Genomic DNA, 22244 nt, shown 5'->3' with positions numbered 1-22244 from the left:
ACAGCATTTCTATAGCGCCAACATATTATGCAGCGCTGTACATTAAATAGGGGTTGTAAATGACTGACAGATACAGACAGTGACACAGAAGGAGAGGACCCTGCCCGGAAGAGCTTACAATCTAGGAGGTGGGGGAAGTAACACACAACAGGAGGGGGATATGTAGTGGTGCGAAGTAGTGACAGTTTCAAAAGACGGGTAGGCAAGTTTGAAAAAATGGGTTTTGAGTGTTCTTTTAAATGAGCAGAAAGTAGAAGCAAGCCATATTCATTTTATACAACCTCTAAATCAATCTATTTTGTCGTTATAAAAAAAACAGTTATATAAAAGCATGTCTGTGAAAATGTATTGTTTTTTATGGTTTACACAATTTTGATGTCGCATGGGCCTGACATTTACCGATATAAAAATTGTCCTCTTCCAAATCTCCAAAACTTTGGGTGTAAGTTAGAATATGAGACAAATATTTATATTTTTTAATTAGGAAAATTGTTTTTTTAAACATTGGTAGCTATAAGTATATAATGAATATACATATAATCTTACAACCTAAATTCTGTTCTGCTGGGGAACTTTTATATAAATATTTGTATAAACAAAAAAAATTTACAAAAAAAGTTATACTATGTGTAATGTAATAATTTAACCACTGTGATAGTGATTTATTGGTGATATACCTAATTTATTTTGCAGGCTTGAGTTCTTTTTATTATATTTTGAAAGAAGTAGGCACATTATTTATATATATATATATATATGTATATATGTATATAATTTTACGCCTAGGACTCTGACATTACCTCAAACATTCGCTGGGAATGTTCCGATAATATCTGTTTCCCTGTTTATAGAGCCCCTGCTCCTAATATTATGTTAGTCTTGGCCTGGATATAATTCAGTTTCTATAATCTGGGGGTCTTAAAATGTCATTCATTGTTTTTTCTTTTTCCACCCAATCACTCATTTTTAGTCTTTTTTATTGTTGTGTTTGTTTGCAAACTGTTCTTTGCCATTTTTTGCAACTGCTTGGGGCACATTTATAAAGCAGTGAATGTGGCATTAAACATTTGTTGCAGGTGAACCAGTGACTGTAATATAAAACACATGCACCAGGATGATTCACCTGCAGTAAATATTTAGAAGTTGTCACATCCACTAATTTTATAAAAAACATACCCCAGTGTTTTAAACAAATACATTAACAGAATCATAGGCAGAAGAAATTGAAGTTCAGTAAATACATTTTTTTAGTCTTGATTAATAGAGATTGTCAATATTTGCATGTGGTTGGCAAAAAAAGACAACTTTTATGTATCTCGATGACTATCTATTTTTTAATATTAATAGTCATTTGTTATATTTTCAGCTTTCATCACATTTAAGAGAAAATAGTGTTATAATAGAAAAATGTAAATTCTTTTCTCAAATGCGGATATTCCTCCAAACTCCAAATGCACCACACTTGAATATGTTCTGTGAATGTTACAGGTTTTGGTATGTTGACCTCCATGTCCCTAGAAGCCAGTTGGATTGTTCTTCACATATCAAGCCAAATTACACAATAATGTGTGTTAAAATGGATTAGGGTGTCCTTGTCAAACACGACCCCTTCCATTTATACATAATGCTCTATAAAGTCTCATTATTTAATAAAAAGCTCCAAGACCAATACCACTTTCCAGAGCCAGTTGCAAAACACCAGGAAACTTTCAAGCTGTCCGTATGGATGGAATTAACAACTAATACAGGGGGACATCTTCCTACTGGCAACCAATGCAAATAGCATTTATAAACTGAACATAGCAAGGTTTCCCCAATGCTTGAAAATTATTTTATGGCTTTTACAGGAGCAAAAAGGTTGGGAAAGGTTTCTTTAAATTGTCACTTTGCTGGGGTTGCTGACATCCCATCCACAATGGCTGCACCCAGTAGCAGACCTAAAGCATATAGATGTCTACACTAGAAAGGCTTTTACAGATTGATAAAGTCTGATCAACACCTTATATGTATGCCCCTTTAAAACATATTTATACGATCTTCCTAAATATGGTATGTATTATTCTATACTTGATATTTGTATGTTTTTTTAAAGTATCTTTAACATCTGTATCTGATCATATACCTTAAATCTCCTACATTTCTGATTGAAGGTGCTGTACTGTGGGAGGCTGCCAATGCTGATTTCCTTAATAATGGCCATTCAATGGCATAGAAAGGACAAATGACTATGCATGGCATAACTGCCGGGGAGTTAAGTATTTAGGTTAGTGATTTTTTACTGGACCATATTCCTACAATTTACTAAACTGCAAATGCTTCATTATAAAACCACACCTCTGTTTTTCATGTATTTCAACAGCTTATTGTTGACCCCACCCCAGTTACCCTCTTGGAAAAATCACAGGTATATGGCTTAAAGAATAACGTACAACCACAAAAAAAGCCCACAAAATAACTGATGTCTAATAAAAAAATAATTTCTAAATCATTACTCAAAAAGATTTAAAAGGAAATCCCAGTCATTTGAGTGGAACCCCATTTCACATACAGTAGATGTTGTAATAATTGGTGACAGATGTGTCCTCATTTGGCTTGTCATAGCTTCCAGTATCCACATCTAATCATACATATTTATATGTTAACTCCTTATCCTAAGTTCAGATGACTGGTGAGGTTGCAGTGCTCCTACCACTTCTTTATGTCCATGACCTGTGTCTGCGGTTGGACACAACATGTAGTATGTCACTTCCAGCTGGCCATACGGAATAAATGGGGTGGTAGTAAGTGGTTTAATACTACCTGTTATCAAATATTGAAACACTAATCCATTAGGAAAAGTGGTTGGGGCAGCCAAGTAACTGGCAATGTGCCAGCTGCTGGGAGCCACCCAAAAATGCCTGTTGTCACCACACGTCTGAACTTAGCCTTAAGTTCATGCTACACTTGCAGTGCCTACGGCATTTATGTATAGCTTCATTGGCTAGATCAGCAAGGCGTTGCTCATTCTCTGCTCAAAATGTTAAGAGTGTATGTCTACAGAAAGAGAACAATTCTCATACACCCAGCTAGCAAGGGAGTGACATACACAAGCCACTGAGTAAACCCCCAAAACAAAAAAAATCCCACTTGCCTTCAATCCCACAGAGCAGTCGATCTGTCGGGATGTTTCTTCCATCGGGTCCTGCGTCATCCCGGTATCCGTCTTTGGGCTGGTGCACCACCATCTTCTCCTCTTCTTCCGGGTTCTTCTTCCTACATCACCCGACACAGGTGCCAGATCAGGTGACGTACGTTTGGAAAAAAACTTGCCAATCTCACCGTGCTTAGGTGACATTGGCAATTTTTTTACCTTGAAATGAAATGACTCCTTCTGCGCATGCCCAAGATACTCGGGCATGCGCAGAAAGAGCAGCCAAGAGCCCTTGCCCTCCCATTCATTCTCGATCGAAGGGTACGGTGCTGAACCTTTTTTTTTGTTTGTTTTTAAAGCAAAGGGTGTTGCACTTAAAAAAAAAAACACAAACATCATTTTTACTTTAAATAAAAGGGTTGTCTACTGTTTTATGTAAAGTGAATATTCTGAGTTTAGGTATGCTTTATTGTCCTGTCCACCAAAACATTCCAGCCTGGCAAGTGACAGGATCATGAGTATGACAACGGCCCTATTGGCCAGACCTAACCCATGCTACAGGTGTATTTTTAAATGTAATAAAATAAATTATATAGTTTTCTACTTTGTGGCCTTTGGAAATTTTTTACTATAGTATAATCTAAGATAGCAGAGCTTTTTAAACAATCAGCCAAAGGTCAAGGGTTTTTAGATTTTTTGAATTTTTAAAAACGTTTCTATAGAGAAAATATAGGTGAAATATGCTTGGAATGTATTCACTTTATTTAATTCCTTATAAAATACATACATAGTGAATATACTGTAATTGAAAAAAAAACAATGTATTATCACTGTCATTGTGCATCATTGAACTAAGATTCGGAGTTTTAGGACCTTCTTAAATCATCAGGTAATAAATACATACCACAGGAACACCTAGTGTAACATATATGATAAATTGGCCATTCTCAACCAGGGTTCTTTTAGGGGTTGTTGTCAAATTGGCTAATTGATTTTCTGTTTAATGACTCCTGTATAGTTCTAGAGCCATCACTTGGTAGAGCCATCTGCATGACTCTAATGATGTTTTGAGTTGCATATAAAGAAGGTATTATAGCCATCACTCTAAGGGGGCATTCTTGACACTGGTCACCAATTTAGGAGGCATTTTCCTGATTGGGGCCCATTGTTGGCTACATCGGTAACTATCCAAAATTGTGTGCTTTCTTAGACTTGTAGCTAAAAGAAGCTCTACTGTTAGTGTGAGAAATCCATCATTGACATTTTAGAAAATGGAAGATGAAAACTTGAAGGTCGCCAACCAAAAAAATGTTGGTGGTCCGCGGCTCTGGTCGGTGAACCCTTGAGCAGGGTCAGGGGAAGGACCCCACTGGGGGGACTCACCGGCCAGAGCAACGGACCATGTCCCCCGTACAGTTCCCAGGCTTAGGGAGGTAGGGGGGCTGTATCCCTGGACACAGCCCGCCCACTCTATATAACATGGGTTTAAAAAGTTAAATAAATATTTTTTTTCTTGTGAAAAATTCTTTCTTGTGTCCCACAATATTGTTAACATTTTAACTTATTGTACATTTCCTAGAGTGATTCTCATACAAATCCTCTAACCCCGTGGAATTCCAATACAGAACATGATCTAAGAAAACACTGCACTCCGACATAAGACATTAATAAAACAATTGTCCTGTTTGGTTGAACCATCAACAGAAATAAATGTTATACATTTTGGAGATGTCTTTGTTTTGTTCGTTTTCTCTTCTTTAAACATTCATTTTTATATAAGTATGAGCTTTTCCATCTCTTCTACATGCATTTGTGAAAAGCAGCAAATGACTTTCTGCTTTCACATGAAATGTTTTTTTTTTTTTATAGATGGGACTGCTACTTTTTTGGATTGTTCTAACACATGCTTGGGCAGGTAATGGCTTTTGCCATGAGTGTTGGATTGTTCCAGATTGATATAATGAAGGAATCTAATGAAGATCCAGTATTTTTCCTTTTGTTGGTACAGCTGAACTCATTATTAGGGATGAGCTAGCGAATTTATAAATTCAGTCTCACGGCAAATTGGGCTCTTCTCGCTTACCAAACATGTAGGTGAGAATGGTCTTTGTAAATTCGGCCAGCGAGATTGAATTTTTGGGACCTGCAAGACCAATCAGGGAAGCGAAGGTGTCAGCTCCACTCCCCTGATTGCTGTTGCAGCCCTGTACTATCTGTTCCTGGATGGAGTTTTTCTATCCAGGAACACAGTGTGAGTCTCACGGCTGGCTGCTCATGAATGAATACAGCGTGAGAAAAATCCTCTGATTTTTCCTACGGCCGCGTTCATTCATAAACGCAAGCCCCATGACTCACTCTGAGAGGAGGAGCCTTCCTCAGCCAATCAGAGAGCACTGGAGTTTTTGAATGGAGGCACTTCTCCCCATTTACCCTCTAGTGCCTTAAAAAAAAAATTAATTGGTAGAACTGTTGTGTACTGTTTTCAAATTACCGAGGAACTGTTTTCTGCCCACTGAGCACAGATGAACCCACACTTTCCAGCACGGTAATAATATGATACATTTGTTACATTTTTCTTTTATGCACTGCGATTCGACCCACTGCAAAATTTAACAAATGTATCATAATATTACTGTGCTGGAAAGTTTGTTACAGAGTAGGAGATGCTTATATTACAATGTCAGCGGATTCCCCTGTGCTCAGCGGGCAGAAAACAGTTCCTTGGTAATTTGAAAACAGTACACAACAGTTCTACCAATTTATTTTTTATTTTTTGGCACTAGAGCTTAAATAGGGAGAAGTCCCTCCATTCAAAACCGCCAGTGCTCTCTGATTGGCTGAGGAAGGCTTCAGAGAGCACTGGAGGTTTTGAATGGGGAGACTTCCAGCCAACCAGAGAGCCTTCCCCAGCCATTCAAAGAGCACTAAAGGTTTTGAATAGGGAGACTTCTCCCCATTTAACCTCTAGTGCTGGGCATCTTCTCAATGATTGCAGCCGTGGCGATCCCCGGGGCACTAGAGGTTAATTAACCTCTAGTTCCCCGTGGATCACAAACAGGAATATTCCCAGGGCTGAATGCAGCTCTGTGAATGCTCCTGTTTTGATTTCCTCGATGTTCCGATGGTTTTGCGAAATCAGTTTGCCGTATTTGGCGGAACCATTGGAAGTTCGAGGAACTTTTTGCGAGACTGCCAGAGGCATTGCTACTCATTATAACATGAACACACTGCAATAGAAATGAACACAACAGGCAAAGTGTTGAACTTTATATAGATAAATAAACAGCCTATTACGTGTGTGTGTGTGTGTGTGTGTGTGTGTGTGTGTAGATATATAGACTCAGCTACAAGTTGGATACATATTCACACTTTCTGATGTGTGCAGAACAAACTCTAGTTCATTACCTTTGTAAAGGAAAATTACAACTTCTGTCCGGTTTTTATTGTGGTCTTGAACCCACTGGGGACATTTAAATCTAATAAAACTCATTAGTATTCCTATTGAGACATGCCTGGTGAACTAACAATTGCATGTGAATATTGATTTTGATGCAATATATTTTAGAGAGAACAGTGTTAACATAGGGAAAAGAATAATTTATTATTCTACAGAGCACACAATAATTGTTTTCCCACAGAAACACATCATTCTTATTGACAGATAATCGCTTGCCAACACCACCCTGTCTCTTCCTAAAGGAATGATTCAAAATGTGTTCCAACACGACTTATTCCAGCTAAGCAAAGTTCAGTGATGGGTCTTGTTTTAAAGTGCACAGATATTTAGGGAGAATGTGTAATGAAAAATAATAGACTGCCTTTGGAAGATCATATTCCATGCAGAACACTTTTATATTATAGTCTCTGCATACAAATCTTATCAATGCTTTGGTTTTCACCTTTTAACCTAAATAGATTTCAGTGTGTCAGCAGCCACATTCATGTAGGATCTTGTAGAAGAATGTTGATAAGCTATTTAGAATTCTCTCATGCCCGGTGCCCACATTAACACCACATTATCAAGGTAGGATCGGTTTCATTATTTTGTAGTGTCTTTTTCTTCTTCTGGAACTCTGTATTAGTAGCAGAGTTGAATCTGCAGATCAAGCAAAAAGTCTCCCAACTCCATATTACCAATATAAATATCTACCTGTATTTGTCCTAACGTAATGCCATCTAGAAGCAGCCGTATTTTAAGTTTAAGTTGTATCCATTTCAAAGGAAGAGCTTTGGAAGGAACATTTTGTTTTACTGATAATTTGTCTTGGTAGTGTTCTTGGTATGTTTACACTGCAATTAGAAGACAACCCTCTCTTTCCCAAACTGTAAAGAGACATTCTTAGGACAGGGATTTAAGTCTGACACAATTCAAGCCAACTTATCCTTCTTGTGAAAATGAGAATTAGTTTAATCCTTTTAGGTACTTGTTTTTTTTTTTAAATCAATCAACCAACCAACTGTAAATTCCTTTAAAAACTCCTCTCTTTCTCTTTTTGCTAAATACAAAAAGCAACAGTATTTGTCTTCCATTAGGTTTTAGTATTACAATTGTCTGACACAGGGTGAGGAGTATCAAGAAGTTGTCAATTTTCAGGTATGCGTAGTATTGTCTGCAAGTAGTGACATAATCTGAAATGTTGCTGTGCCTATGCTGTGTACAAAAGGAGTGTAGCCTCTTCTTTGTGGTCAGCTAGAACAAAACTGGTTTGGTCTGATACGTCAATTTATTAATCATTGTTAAACACTTTAACATGCAATCATAGAGAAAGTCACTGGAAAGGTGAATTTTTTCACTAACTATTTCAGATATTGTTCCACTCCACTCACCTTTTGCACTCCTCCACTCACCTTCACACACACACAAGAGCACAAATATGCAGTGTCCTAAAATACTTGTCTACTTTTACAGTAAAGCCCCATAAACTTCAAAGAAACATTTAGACAAGCTGTATAGATATCTATGGAGGTTTACTGCACCCCAACATTCCTTAAAATAAACAATATTCCTAGACTAAACACAATGAAATAGCAAACTGGTTACATTAAATATAAGTTGTATTTATGTTATGTTTAGTGTTTTGTTTGTTTATATTTTTAAAATGCTTGTTTGTTTTATTTCTCTGTCTTTACACTGTATATTTTGTATATATTTACATCCTTGCTTTACAAATTGCCATTCAGTTCAATAAAAAGATTTTCAAAGCTGCACTAATTTTTTATAGCTCCAATTCACATAGGAAAATATTTAAAAAGAAGCCAGGAGATAATAGTATGCAATATTATGCAATAATATATTCTTAAAAAGAAAATATAGTTAAATCCATTACATACATTTCCGTCAACATTGCAATTTGAAGCATAAAACTTTTTATGTTAGTACTTTTAAGTAATATATGGGAACTGTGCCAGAAACAGAACATTTTGTATTGGGCAGGGCTGTCCAAAGTAGGAGAATTTTTGAAGCATATAATAATTTAGGATATTAGGGATGTAAACACTGGTTTATCAGGATAAAGCTCTGATTTTAGGCTTAAGTTTATGTTCCACCAAGCCTGTTACTCATACAGAATAACCATCATGTGTAATGTTCAATGATATGCTTATATTTACAGTGGAGTACAAACTTCATTGACCCAGGATACCATTCTGAGGGGTAGTGATGGTCCGGTGACTGAGATATATATATATATATATATATATATATATATATATATATATATATATACTTAAACATAAAGCAGATCTTTGCTCTAGTTTCTGCCTCCTGCTATGGCTCATTAACACAGATGTCAGCAAAATACACACAGACCATGTTTGAAGTGCTCAGCAGATAATGTGAACGTACCAGGCAGGGATGGATTCTGTATGAGCTAGACAAATGTATTTTTCCCTGAGAAATGTATAGGCAAGATATTACCACTCCCATGCTTCAACAAGTGTTACTAGCTACGTGTTATATACAGATGAAATAAGATGTTATCAAACAGATTTGCTTGTGATGTAGACTTCAAAAGTGTTGGGTTTGCATTTTTTGTAGTAAAATCTATTATATAAAATCCAAGGGATAACCAGGTTTCTTTCTAGATTTTATGATATGGACACAATGAGCCTGATATAATAAAGGTCTCCATGGCTGGAGAAAATAGACTCACACGGGTGAACCTGGGTGATCCAGAAAGCCTAGGATGAATCTGGTCCAGGATTGAAAACATTTACCAACCTATAGCATTACGTTTAAGAAACTGTTGCAGGTTTGCTAAATCACCCAGGTTCACCTATGATAGTTTATTTTGTCTAGTCTTGAAGAGCTTTAATAACTTAGGCTCAATACTAGACTGTGCAAGAAAGCTACCAATGACTGTTCAGTATAGGTTATATAGGTTATATATCAAGTTTGACATGGGGGCTCTGTGTCTATGCATACTTTCCAAAAACTTTACATTTTAGGTACTGTAACTATTAATGGGTACCTAGATATACTTCAATTTCACAATATGTATATATAATATAAAAATTATGAAACAATATCTAAAAAAACCAAAACAGGTGGGAGGTAATCCTATTATTATTTAAGTTGTGGATACATTGTGGGGGTATTCTAAGTGATGTATGCTAAAATAAAAAAATCCATATGCAAATTAACATTGGGAGCAATTAGGGGCTTTTGATAATATGAATACATTAGTACAGCCATTCTCAACCTGTTTAGCCCTAAGGAACATTTAATCTCAAGGAACATCTACTAAAACCAACGAGGGGCTCAGGGAACCCCTGCTAAAACCAGTAATTGGGGGTCATTGGGGAAAATCCTCTTACATTAGTAGCTAGAATGTTCACCCTTAAAGTGGTGGCTATAATACCATACGTGCAGACTACTAAAAGGTCATTAGTGTCATGTAGCTTGATCTACCAAGTGGTGTTGGTCTCAGAATTATTTAGACAATGTCACAAAGGAGATCAGTCAACAGCAGTTCACAAAACCTGTAGCAACTTCTTGAGGAACCCTGGAGTTCTGCAGAACTCTGGTTGAGAATGGTTGCATTAATCAGTAGTATATAACATATGTGTTAATCTTTTGTGACTTTGACCAGACAATGGCCCCTGACACTGTTGTTTCTGGCTAGCCCTGTAATCCTCATTTCCGACATGACCCACAAAGTGCTCTGCATAAATGACATTGTTCTGTAGGGATTGTGAGCCCATATCTGCAAAGTCTAAAGTTCTGGCAACTTAGTTCTTGTTTGCTTTCTCTAAATGTTAATGGTTCCCCAGAGATTTAAATGTAGCCAATCATGTAAAAGAAAAACACATGAAATAACATAGCTCAGTATCTCGGTCTGCTGGATGTCATCAGCCAGCATGCTGCATGGGGAATTATATCATTTATACAAAGTTTATATCGCTGTTGGCTGAAGTTGTCCTTTCAGCACCATCGCCATTGAACCAAGCTGAAAGGGTAACTTCACTCTGAACTGCTGAACAAATCCCAAGACTGCCTGGTCTGCTTTCTAACAGCTGAGCCACAAGTCCCTGTTCACATTAGATGACTGCTCAGGAATCTATGTGGCCACTTTAGAGTTTATTTTTCTAAGAGTTTAAAATATTTTGTTATTGGATGTCTAGAGACAAAAGCATTTACAGCCCAGGGCACCTTTACGCTTTAATTTTTTTTGACACGGCACAAATAGTAAAAATAAGCCTTAGTGAGACTTTTACAGCAAACTATATACCAAGTCTTATTCTACTCAGTGAGAAAAAGTCAGGGTAAATTTTAAATTTTTATTCTTGATTTTGTTTTTCGTTTCTGGGAACAAGAGCTAAGTGACACCAGTGACAAAGGGAAGTCATTTAGGACTAGAAATTATATTATTTATTATGATATTATTTTTTTAGCCCCATTATTTTCTATGGCCCAGTGCAAAGTAAGACTTTTTACATTGATGCATAATACAGAGGTAGAAAACAGGATAAATGTCATAGTTGTTTTACAATATATAACAAAACATACAACAAAGAAACCATAAGCTAAATAAAAATTACATTGGGATATTTTTTCTAACTTATGTCTCAGGGACAGTAAGGTAAGGGAAATCACACATACAGTAAAGTAAAAAAATACCCTGGCAAACATTTTATTTTTTACCTGTTCTGCTCAAAACAAAAGGTAACCCCCCCAAAAAAAATGACTATATACATGCAAATTAAGGTACTTGTGGACATTCCATGATTGTCATGCCATCTCTATCAGACCAATATTGTTTGGATCAGGGGAGGTTTCTATGTTTTGTGTACTCCCAGTTTGTGCATGCCCACCCAACCCCATTGATGTCTGAGGAACAATCCATTGCTCCGAATGGAATTTCAAGGTAAATCTATTGTATACCAGAGTTAAGATCCAACCTGGGGGTGTGCATATATATGTGTATATATATATATATATATATATATATATATATATATATGTATAAGGTACTCCTGGGTTGTAACTCACATCTCACTACCATTGTTTGTTTGTGGGTACTTTGAGGGATATCTATAGCCAAACAGAATAATAATGGTATAATGCAACTTTCCTTAAACATGTGGTAGTTTTTTTTTCCTTAGGCTAAGGACATTTTTACCAAGTACAGAAAATGCCCAATCTTGCTGGAAATGCATTGTCCTTGTTATTTCCTGTGATTCTTCTAACAGCTAGGAAAATAAAGGAATCATTACAATCCTTTTTTGTATAAATAATAATTTCATCAATCCATCATGTAATAATGTGACAACCATTATCATCCTTATAGGTAAAAATGTAGAAAAAAAAGTGTAGACATGAAGGAGCAAGAAGTGTTACCAACAGAAATACCAGGAATAAATAGAATAAAAAAAGAAAATGAATGTGTGATAATTAAAGAGTAGAAATTTCTGTCTTGGCAAAGTGAAGCATGATTTGAAACAAAGTTGTGTTTATCTTGAATACCTAATCATTACCAAAGGATTAAGCTTGCAAATAATCAAATAATTAAAGAAAGCACAACTTCACCTGAGTCACTTGGCTAAAAAAAAAAAAAAAAAAAAAAGAGCAATGCACTTGGTGTGCTCCCTATTTATTTTAGTTAGAGTGAAATAGTAATTGTAGTAAACCACTGAACGCTCCTTCTAGTCTACTAATCCAGAAACTATATATATATATATATAAGTAGATATATAAAGGTAAGAAAAACAAATGTAAAAGCTGCCCACACAAACTACATGAGGTTAATTACAGCAGCGTTGTTTAGTTGCTTAATAGGACAACATTCATGACACTTCTGCATTTTGTATATCATGTTACAAAACAACCCTACATGAATCCTTTTATATTTGTATCACACGGTGCACAGTACAGCATATATAATAGGGATATTTCTTTTATATAAGAGCATCTGCGAGCAAGATAATATCTGTGCATAGAAATCTGGTTTAACAATGATGCTTAGAACATTGTAGAGAAGGTAGCTAAGTCTGTAGGCGTAATGGAATAATTACGTAAGAAAGGTAGACTAGACTTCTGGGTCAGATCTTTACTACAAATGTCCCTTGAGGGAGATACATTTACAATGTACAACCTGAAATGGAAATTATTTCACTCTGCATTGAGGACAGAAAGACATTCCTTGGTAGCAGTGGAAAAAAATGTTTCACAGAAAAGAAATGGGATCCTTTCAGTGCACTTGGATTGTGGAAGTTATGTGGCATACAAAGCAGTTTATTTATAGATAGTAAAGGGATCATGAGCTGATGGATACAGCTTTATGTGTTTAGTGTGTGTATGTATGTATGTGTAAAAAAAAAATATATATGTATGTGTGTATAGATATATATAGAGATATACTGTGGTTTTCACTTTTTGCAATTTTATGTTGCAGCCTGATGCTACAATCGTTTACATTTTTTTTGAAGTTTAGCTCAGGTGCCTCCCAATTCTCTTGATTGCTGCTGAGATGTTTGTGCACCTTGATTGGAGTCCACCTGTGGTAAATGAATTTGATTGGACATGATTTGGAAGGGTGCACATCTCTTTATAGGCCTCATAGCTGACAATGCATATAATAGCACACACGAAGCCCTGAGCTCAATGGAACTGCTTATAGATCTGCAAAGCTGGTTGCTTGGTCAAATTGAACAATTTAGGGAGAAGGGCCTTAGTGGGAGACTTGACCAAGAACCCAATGATCACTCTGACTGAGCTCCAGGGATCCTCTGTGGAGATTGGAATAAGGAAAACTATACTGCAGCTCTTTACCAATCTGGGCTTCATGGCAGAGTGGTTAAACAGAAGCATTTCCTTGGTTCAAAACGCATGAAAGACTGCTTGGAGTTTGCAAAACGCACCCTAAGGACTCTGTGAAGAACAAAGTTCTCTGGTCTTATGAAACCAAGATTTAAATGTTTTTTCTCAATTAAATGTTTTGACTGAAGGAAACCAGGTACCGCTCATCACCTGTCCAGTACCATCCCAGGGAAGCATGGTGGCATCATGCTGGGGGGGGGGGTTTCAGCAGTAGGGACTAAGAGATCTAGGTGGGTTGAGGGAAAGCTGAATGGAGCAAAGTACAGAGATATCTTCAATGAAAAGTACAAAAAAAAGGAAAAGGAACACTGTTCCACAGTGCTTAGGACCTCAAACAGGGCCAAAGGTTCACCTTCCAACATGACAATGGAAAGCACACAGTGGGGACAACACTGATGTGGCTTAGGGACAACTCTGTGAATATCCTAGCATGGCCCAGCCAGAGCCTTGTATTTAACCCTATCCAACATCTCTGGAAAATGACTGCTCACTGACAGTCCTCATCCAACTGACTGAGCCTTAGAGGATGTGCACAGAATAGCTGAAAATTCAGGTTGCCAAAGCTTGTTGCATCATACCCGAAAAGACTCTGGGCTGTAAGTACTAAGTAAAAGGTCTGAATACTTATGTAAATGTGATATTTCAGTTTTTTTTTTTTTTTACTAAAGTGTTTAAAGTTCTTTTTTCACTTTGTCATTATGGGGTACTGAGTGTAGGTTAAGGAGAAAAAAAAAAGCATAGGTTGTAGCATCAGGTTGCAACGTAACAAAGTAAAGTATGAATACTTTGTGAAACCACTGTATATGATCTATATAACATAGGGAGTGGAGTGCATTTTTTGAATTTCATGTTGGAATTTGTTCTTTTGTTTTTTTAAGTAATCTTTGTCAAGCATAACTAATTTTTACCAGCTGTGTGTCTAATCAATTGCAATTTGTAAAAGATTGCAGATCTACAGTTTATATCAAGTGTAACCTGCTTATAAAGTCTGTGATATTTGCTAACCCCTTTGTGTGGGAAACGAGTCAGTATATATTATGTTTAGTAGAATAATCCTTCTTAGTTTACTTAGTGGGTAGAACTCCATGTACAATTGGCTTCTCTTTGTAATCTGTATAACAGATTACAAAGTTTTTATAATGGTTATATGCTTGTTTGAGCTTGGTGGGTAAATACTGACTTATGTATTTATACCACAGGCACCTTGATGTTGTCTTTGTTCTCCCTCGGTATGTCTTTGTTTTCTCAGTATATTTATACTGTATACAGCAGAGTACTAAATTAATAATCTGCCAATCTACATAGCTCCCAGCTATTTGCATTTTATAGGCAATATCTTTCTTTTGCAGCCTAATACATGGCTCCGATTCTGCTTTATTATAGTTATATAGTAAATTTGTTTTAGTGTTTTATCTATTAGACAGATCAACAGCTAGGACAAATGAGGAAGATAGAGGAAAAAAGGAACAGCAATCCCACACAAGGAACCATTTTTAGATCTGTCAGATACCTCTGTTTCTGTACCCCTTGTAGTTTCCGTTTTGGCTTGTTGTTTATAAAAAGGTGTAAAGGTTGGTGCAAAGAGTACACTGCACAAAGGTTCATTATGGTCCTTGTAAAAAAAATGCATGCTTTTTGGCTGCATTTATTGCTCTTTTGCTCAGACTTTGGTAGGTATGCATCTAAAGTAATACAAAACCCCTCTCCTTTTAGATGGTGGCCATCTCTGTCTTACCCTTTTACCACCACATTGACACTCTTTGCCACCACAACTTACATGGAAACCAAAGAAAGAACCTGTTGCTAACACCTCCTGGTAAATGTTCTTTTACATTAAAGTAAACCTTTTTAAGTTCTATGTTTTCAATTAATGTTGCCAAAGAATGTAGCACTCATCACTGTGACGTATCCCTGTCACTAATAATCTTTACTTTAGTCATGCTCTTGTTGGAGAACTGGGTGAATAAAACTACTTTGTAAAGAAAAAATATTACTCATACCAATATAACTGATTGGGTTGTTTAATTAAGCCATTTAACTACATTTTGACTTGAGTGTGAGGGATAGAATTTCTTTGCAGGAGGAAGAAGTCCTTACTCTTTGTTTAAATAAAACGTTTTAACTCCGTTCCAACCTTATCTTATGCAGCTATGTCCTGTTTCTGTTCTACAAATGCAAAGTTAATTTTCCTCTTCAATTCCCCACTGCAGGCACCTTGAGTTCTGCAGATTTTAAAGCTAGCCACTGCCATATTGGTCAGCGTGACACACATGACCACCCATAATGGCCTGACTGCCATAACCACATCCATAGGTCCTTTGGGCTACATGGTATGTCATCATCTAGGTGACCTCTGTGTCGAGGTGGAATACCTGCATATGTACTAGGCAGCAAGGTGGCTTAAGAGTTAGTGCTCCGGTCTTTGCAGCGCTGGGTTCCAGGTTCGAATCTCGGCCAGGACACTATCTGCATGGAGTTTGCAGGTTCTCCCTGTGTCTGCGTGGGTTTCCTCCCACATCCCAAAAAACTGCAGTGAGGTTATTGACTTCCCCCCAAAAAAATGACCTTGGACTACATTGATGACGTTTAGGGACGGTTAAACTCCTTTGAGGGACAGTTAGTGACACAACTATGGACTTTCTACAGCACTACAGTGTAATATGATGGTGCTATATAATAATATGTAAGTCTCCAAGTAATGCCAACCTATTCACAAACCAATAACTGGAACAGTTGCTCAGTGGCTGTGTAATATGTTGGTGTTGGTGCAGTATAAACACAAGGTAATATGAATAATAGGGGTGGAATGTATGCCAAAGTATTGCTCAGTACAGTAGTTTATCTTTGAATTGATTGTAAATGATCATTTTGATAGACAGTAGATAAGAAGAAGCTGCTGTTGAGCACTCTGCTCTGTTCTATTATGAGGGGAGGTAGAGTGGAAGACAATAGAAGTTGTTTACGGTTTTCTGTTGGGGAAGTTGTTCGGTTTTCTGATAATCTCGCCAGTAACTCGCTTCCTGTGACAACCCTCACTAACTGTACTTTATTTATGGACCAGAAGCTTTGGGCACCAGAAGCATGGGACCAGCTGTGTGTCCACCATGAACAGCTAACCCTCTCCTTATCTCCATAACATATGTGGAGGGGTAAGAGTTCCAGTGCTTTCATTGTAAATCATGGAATTTGGTGAATTGTTGACCTTGCACAGTGCATACTTAGGTACTGTGACAGCTGATATGCACATGTTTGCATATGTTTGTCGGAACAGTGATTCATCAAATAGAAAGTTATGATCAGAAACACTCCAGCACGTTTTCAAAGACATTTCTTATTTAGATCCAGACTCATTTTTGCCCAGATTAGCGTTATCAATACTACACACTCTTTAAAATGTGTTACGTGAGAAATGGTTAATGATTAATAAACAATATTTTATCCTGAAAAACATCCTAAATACCTGGCTGTATAAAAAAGCATAGCCTAACAAATAGATGTTGTAATTCGGGAACTTATATTGTAAAATGAACCTGTTTGATTAGCTAAATGTACAATAAAGGGGATAAAATGTTTATCTTGCAATTACCTAGAGGTTCAAGAGTTTCTCTTTTCAAATAAATAACCAATTGTACTTTAGACATAGGTGTGTTCTCTAGACTAGTGACTCACCTACCTGAACTCGGTTGGGAAAGGGGAAATATTTATTTAAATGGAAACAGTCCAGATTTATTTCCAACATTTATTCATCAATGTTTCAGTTGACTTTAGCCGTCACAATACCAGCACATCAAATATCCTGTATATTATAAAGAGAGAGGGTGGGATAATTGCGCCAAAATAGTTTTCCAAACTCCCCTTCTTCTGTACTACTCCCCATTTCTTACCCCTCGTTTAAGTTCTTATACTACCTGGCATCTTCTCTTCCACTTAACTGCCATCCTTGGTCTTGTAATCTCACCCACAGTGGACTACCGGAAGTCTCCGGAAGGTTGACCTCGAACGTTGTGTCTTCAACCCTGAATGGACTGACAAATTATTATTCGTCTAACAAGGGAACAAAGCCCTGTGTTTAGTGTGCAATGACACCAATAGCACTTTCAAGCAGTCGAATTTCAAGAGGCATTTCGAAGCCAAGCACGCATACAGAGACTACACCGCGGAAGACTGAGGTTGCTTGCTTGCAGTCACGGTTTGAAAAAAACTTCTGACCTAATGTGGCTTCTTTACCTCCCTAAATGGCCTAGTAGTAGCCAAAAAGTTTGCTGACCCCTGCCCTAAAACCCACAATGCTACCCATAGCATACTTACTACTTCAGTTTCCACTTTCACTGCATTCGAAGTCTACTCTGTTCATTTTCCACTTTTTTTACAATTATTTTTACTGTTTCTAGTGCTTCCAGTTCATCAGTTGACCATAATATGGACATTAAAATATTCAAATAATATTCTTGTTATTAAGTCTAGACTAGATTGTAAGCTCTTCAGGGCAGGGTCCTCTCCTCCTGTATTCGTCTGTCATTTGCAACCCCTATTTAATGTACAGCTTTGTGTAATATGTTGGTGCTATAAAAGTCTTAATAATAATAATAATAATAGTTATGTAGTTGTAAAGGGTTTTAAAACAAGCTATCGCTGACCCCTGTTGCTGTCAGACTTCTAAATAGAATAAGCCGAACATTTCACCTCTCTTAGGGACTGTATCCGGAATTACAAAGCAGGATCTTTTCTGCTCTGGTTGACCCTTTTGTTTGCTCAGTGACTAGAACTAGTGTGTCAGGTGCATATACTAAATCCCCTTGCTCTAATAATCAAAAATCTTTTGTAGAGCTTTACTAAATCAGGCCCAATATTTCAATGTAGGAGCACAATTGGAAGACAGTTGTCACCCGATAACAGCAAGTGCCTGAATATTGACATTCATGACAGATATATTAATATTCTTTAGTGATTGTTGTAAAAAAGATTGAAATCACCTTTGGAAATGATAATACCATGAAACTAAGTTGTAGTTATTGGGTTTGGCTCTACAGTAGTTTAAATAAAATACAAAGTATGCAATGTGTCAGGAATTTTCTCTCGCCTAGGGCATTACTTTAGATTAGCTGAATCAAGTTCCTCCTTTTAAAGAGTAGTACAAATTTCCCTTTAAACACGTAATTGTATATTTCAAAATTGTTCCAATAAAATGATCATTTTTCTTCCCGCACAGGGTAAAAATGCATGCAGTTTTTTGTTTCCTCATAAAATTTCTTGCTTAGCCAAAGTACGGTATGTGATGTAAGAGCTTTAAGGATTTTGTATTGCGAACATTGTCACTCCTAAGTCAGCATTTTTAGTGTGTTAATCACGGCTCCACCTCCAGAATGAGGGAATAAGGACAATTACCAGGAGAGGAGAACATTCCTTCAATGACAAACAGCAGCCAAACCTACTTCCGTGCTGCATAACTAGAAATATCACAGGCCCTAAAAGGAAAAGTTTCAGGACACCTTTGTAATTGACGAAACTGTTTGCTGTAAACTGAAACCAATGACATCTTTTGCCCCTTTGAATATTTTACACAAGAAGAAAAAAAGGATTATGTGATAAAAGGTGACAGTGCATGACTGTGGGATGCCAGGGACCTGCAGACTTCCTCCTTATCCCCATAACCACCAACATGCCATGCCTTTTAGGTTAAATGGCCCGCAAGCCTTTATTGTTTAATGGGAATAAGTAAAAAAAAAAACACATACCAATAAAACATAAATACCATGTATTAACGATATAATACCAATTCCTTTTTATAATGCCTAAAAACACTGCCATTATCACCTTTGTGATTGAAGGTCCACACTACCCCTTGGGATCTGTGTCATTGGTTGTATATGGTTGCAAAAAAAAGCTTCCTCCACACGTGCGCTTTAATCAAGAACCAGTCCCCATGATATACAAATATTGTGTTTTCTTAATTCTCTAAAAGAAATACCGCAACCTAAGTCCCATCCATCAATGTGGGTTTGGAAACACAATTTATAGTGCTAATATAGATAAGGACATGGGCTCTTAGCTAAGGGTTGCATTACTTAGTGGGCCATGGTGATCTATAAGGTGATGAGATCCAGGCAGAATTTTTAAGGTGTCTGGTTTTGTTATCTTCTGCCTGGTTTATGCTGTTTTACTTTATATAACACTGAAAGACTAGAGTAGAATTACAATAGGAAGATACAGAAATTATTTTAATGGCCCCTTTTAAGTAATAAAAACATGCTTAAAAGCAAAACATTAATGTTTATCAGAAAATAATTCTTAAGAAATGATTTATCATTGTCCGAACAACAGAACTTCTGTTTCTAAAACATGACCTATTTCCAGTGCATACATACAACTCAAACCCAGCATTTGTGTTTCCAATGGTCGGCTACAGGATTTTCTAAGCAAACTATCGTGCTGACCACACATGATCACATGATCACAGACATGAAGATATGACACACACAATAAACACACTCCTAAAGCTCTATATTAATACACACTCCTAAAGCTCTATGTGCTGTTTAACCCCATTAAGGGTAAATGTATATGGACTTTAAAATTTAAATGTTTAGAAATGCCCTGTATAAGTTCTAAGCATTTATAAAGGCATTCTAAATTAAGATATTTGGCTGTTAGGGCAATGCGCCCCGACAAGTGACACAATTATCCAGGTGCGGTGTCCAGGTGTCTCCTGGTTTTCATTAGAGCACCCAGAAAGGGATGATGGGCCGGTAAACCCTAATGGCCACTACCAAAGACTACTTTGTTACAGAGAGAACACCAGATTGTGGTTCCCAGGCTCCCCCACCAAGGTGAGCTGAAGAGATGGTTTTGGTATAGAGACAGCCAAAATTCAGGTGCTAGGTAGGCTAGGATCTCTGTAAGGAGCGTAGGTGGCAGGCCAGTGTCTGGGTCCGGCAACTAACGAGAGACCAACACAGACTGAGGTCAGGGTAGGCAGCAAATGAGAATTAGTATATAGACCGTCTGAAGTCAGAGCACTCAAAAGACAAAAAGCACGGTTAGGATCAGGCAGAAAAGCAGCCAATAGCAGGACAAGGTTGAAACCAGGAACTAATCTTCTCATTGGCTGCAGCACATACTCTGAAATCCCCTTCAACAGTGCCCAGCCTCAGAGTAGATACCAAGGATGGCAAGAAAGGTAGGTACATCCCTGCATGGCTAAAACAAGGCTGTGCAAGCTGATAGGCAGATGATCTATGGTCTTAATAGTGACAGAGTAGACTAAAATGCCTCACAAATACCCAAAAAACACTGCAGGATGTGGTTTCTTTACAGCCCATCAAAAAAAGCTCTGGAATGGACTAGCTCATTGGAATAAATTGGAGTTTTTAATGTAGACATTTTAAAGCTAATTTAAACACTGGGAATACAGCAGTGCCAGTACCTCATTGCTTTGTGCTACCTGTACTTTTAACTTTTTTTTAAATGTGGCTCCTAATATCTCTTTGTTACACTAAGTGCCCCATACTACTTTTTTTTGCTATTAACATCTTTTTAACACATATGCCTTCATCTTTGCCTGTTACACCTGGTGCCATGTGTTATGTCTTTTGCTTCATATTGCCTTCTCACATTAAGCACCTCCTATGTGCCTCTGTAGCTCAGTGCATTGTACTTCGCTGTTACCCTGACGGTATTCCCGAGTATAGCTCGGGGTTATTTTAAGTACCAAAAGCGGTAACCCCGAGTGTGGCATTGTGACGATCCTACCTGCTCCCCACAACCCAGCAGCATCCTCCAGCGATGCCCGGCTGGCTTCTGTGTCCCCTGGCATTGCATCCCCGTGTGATCAATGGGATGCATGAAGCTTCGGTATGCTGGGGAGGTGTGGCCTGGTGGGTAATTTAAAAGCAAAAAAACATTTCTAATCTGTTTTTAACACATTGATCACAGTAATAAAGTGATAAAAAGTAAATCCAAATAATCATTATTACTGACTTAATAATATTGCACCCTTGTTTGGGCAGATTTCAGTGTTTTTATTTAATAATTTAATCAAATTAAAGTTATTATATTTTCTAATATAATTTATTATAATATAATTGATGATTTGTGTTTCAAACTTTATCATACCCGGGAGTTATTCCTAACAATTACAGGCCTGCAATATTAAACAACAAATTTTCATGCAATGTTTTGCTTTTGACTTCAAAAATACTGACATAATCAGACCGCCAGGGAGGTTATTGTAAGTGCCTCATACTTCTGTTACACCCATATTTCTTCTTGTTACTCTCAGTGCCTCATACATCTCTGGTATACTCCTTATGCCTTTCTGTTATACTCGGTGCCCTATACTTGCCTGTTTTTCCCAGCACCTGTTACTCTCAGTGCCTTATACTTCACACTTCTGCTCAGTGCCTCTTACTGCTCCATTATATGCAATTCCTTACACTTCTATTATTTGTAGCACCTCATACTATAGTTATCAATCACAGCAATGGTGTAAACATAGCTTTAAGAATGCATTAAAGTATAGGTTCACTTTAATCATATCTGGAATTTTAAACTAAGTTTAATTATTGTTAACTAGACATTCCATCTGCTGTCTTTTAAATACAGAGTAGAACAATAAAGAAATGTCCAATCAGCTTGTTTTTGGCTACATGCACACTTTTCTTCCTTTTACTTTTTCTAAGTTTATCTATAGTATTCTAGATGGGTTTACTTTATTCAACAGATGATTGCTCAGAACAGCAAATCCAGGCATGCCTTCATACTTATACAATATTCAACACCATGGTGCCAAATATAGAT

Source organism: Pyxicephalus adspersus, chromosome 8 (assembly GCF_032062135.1).
Source record: "Pyxicephalus adspersus chromosome 8, UCB_Pads_2.0, whole genome shotgun sequence".
In the NCBI taxonomy this organism is placed as follows: Eukaryota; Metazoa; Chordata; class Amphibia; order Anura; family Pyxicephalidae; genus Pyxicephalus; species Pyxicephalus adspersus.
This window is presented reverse-complemented; position numbering follows the sequence as displayed.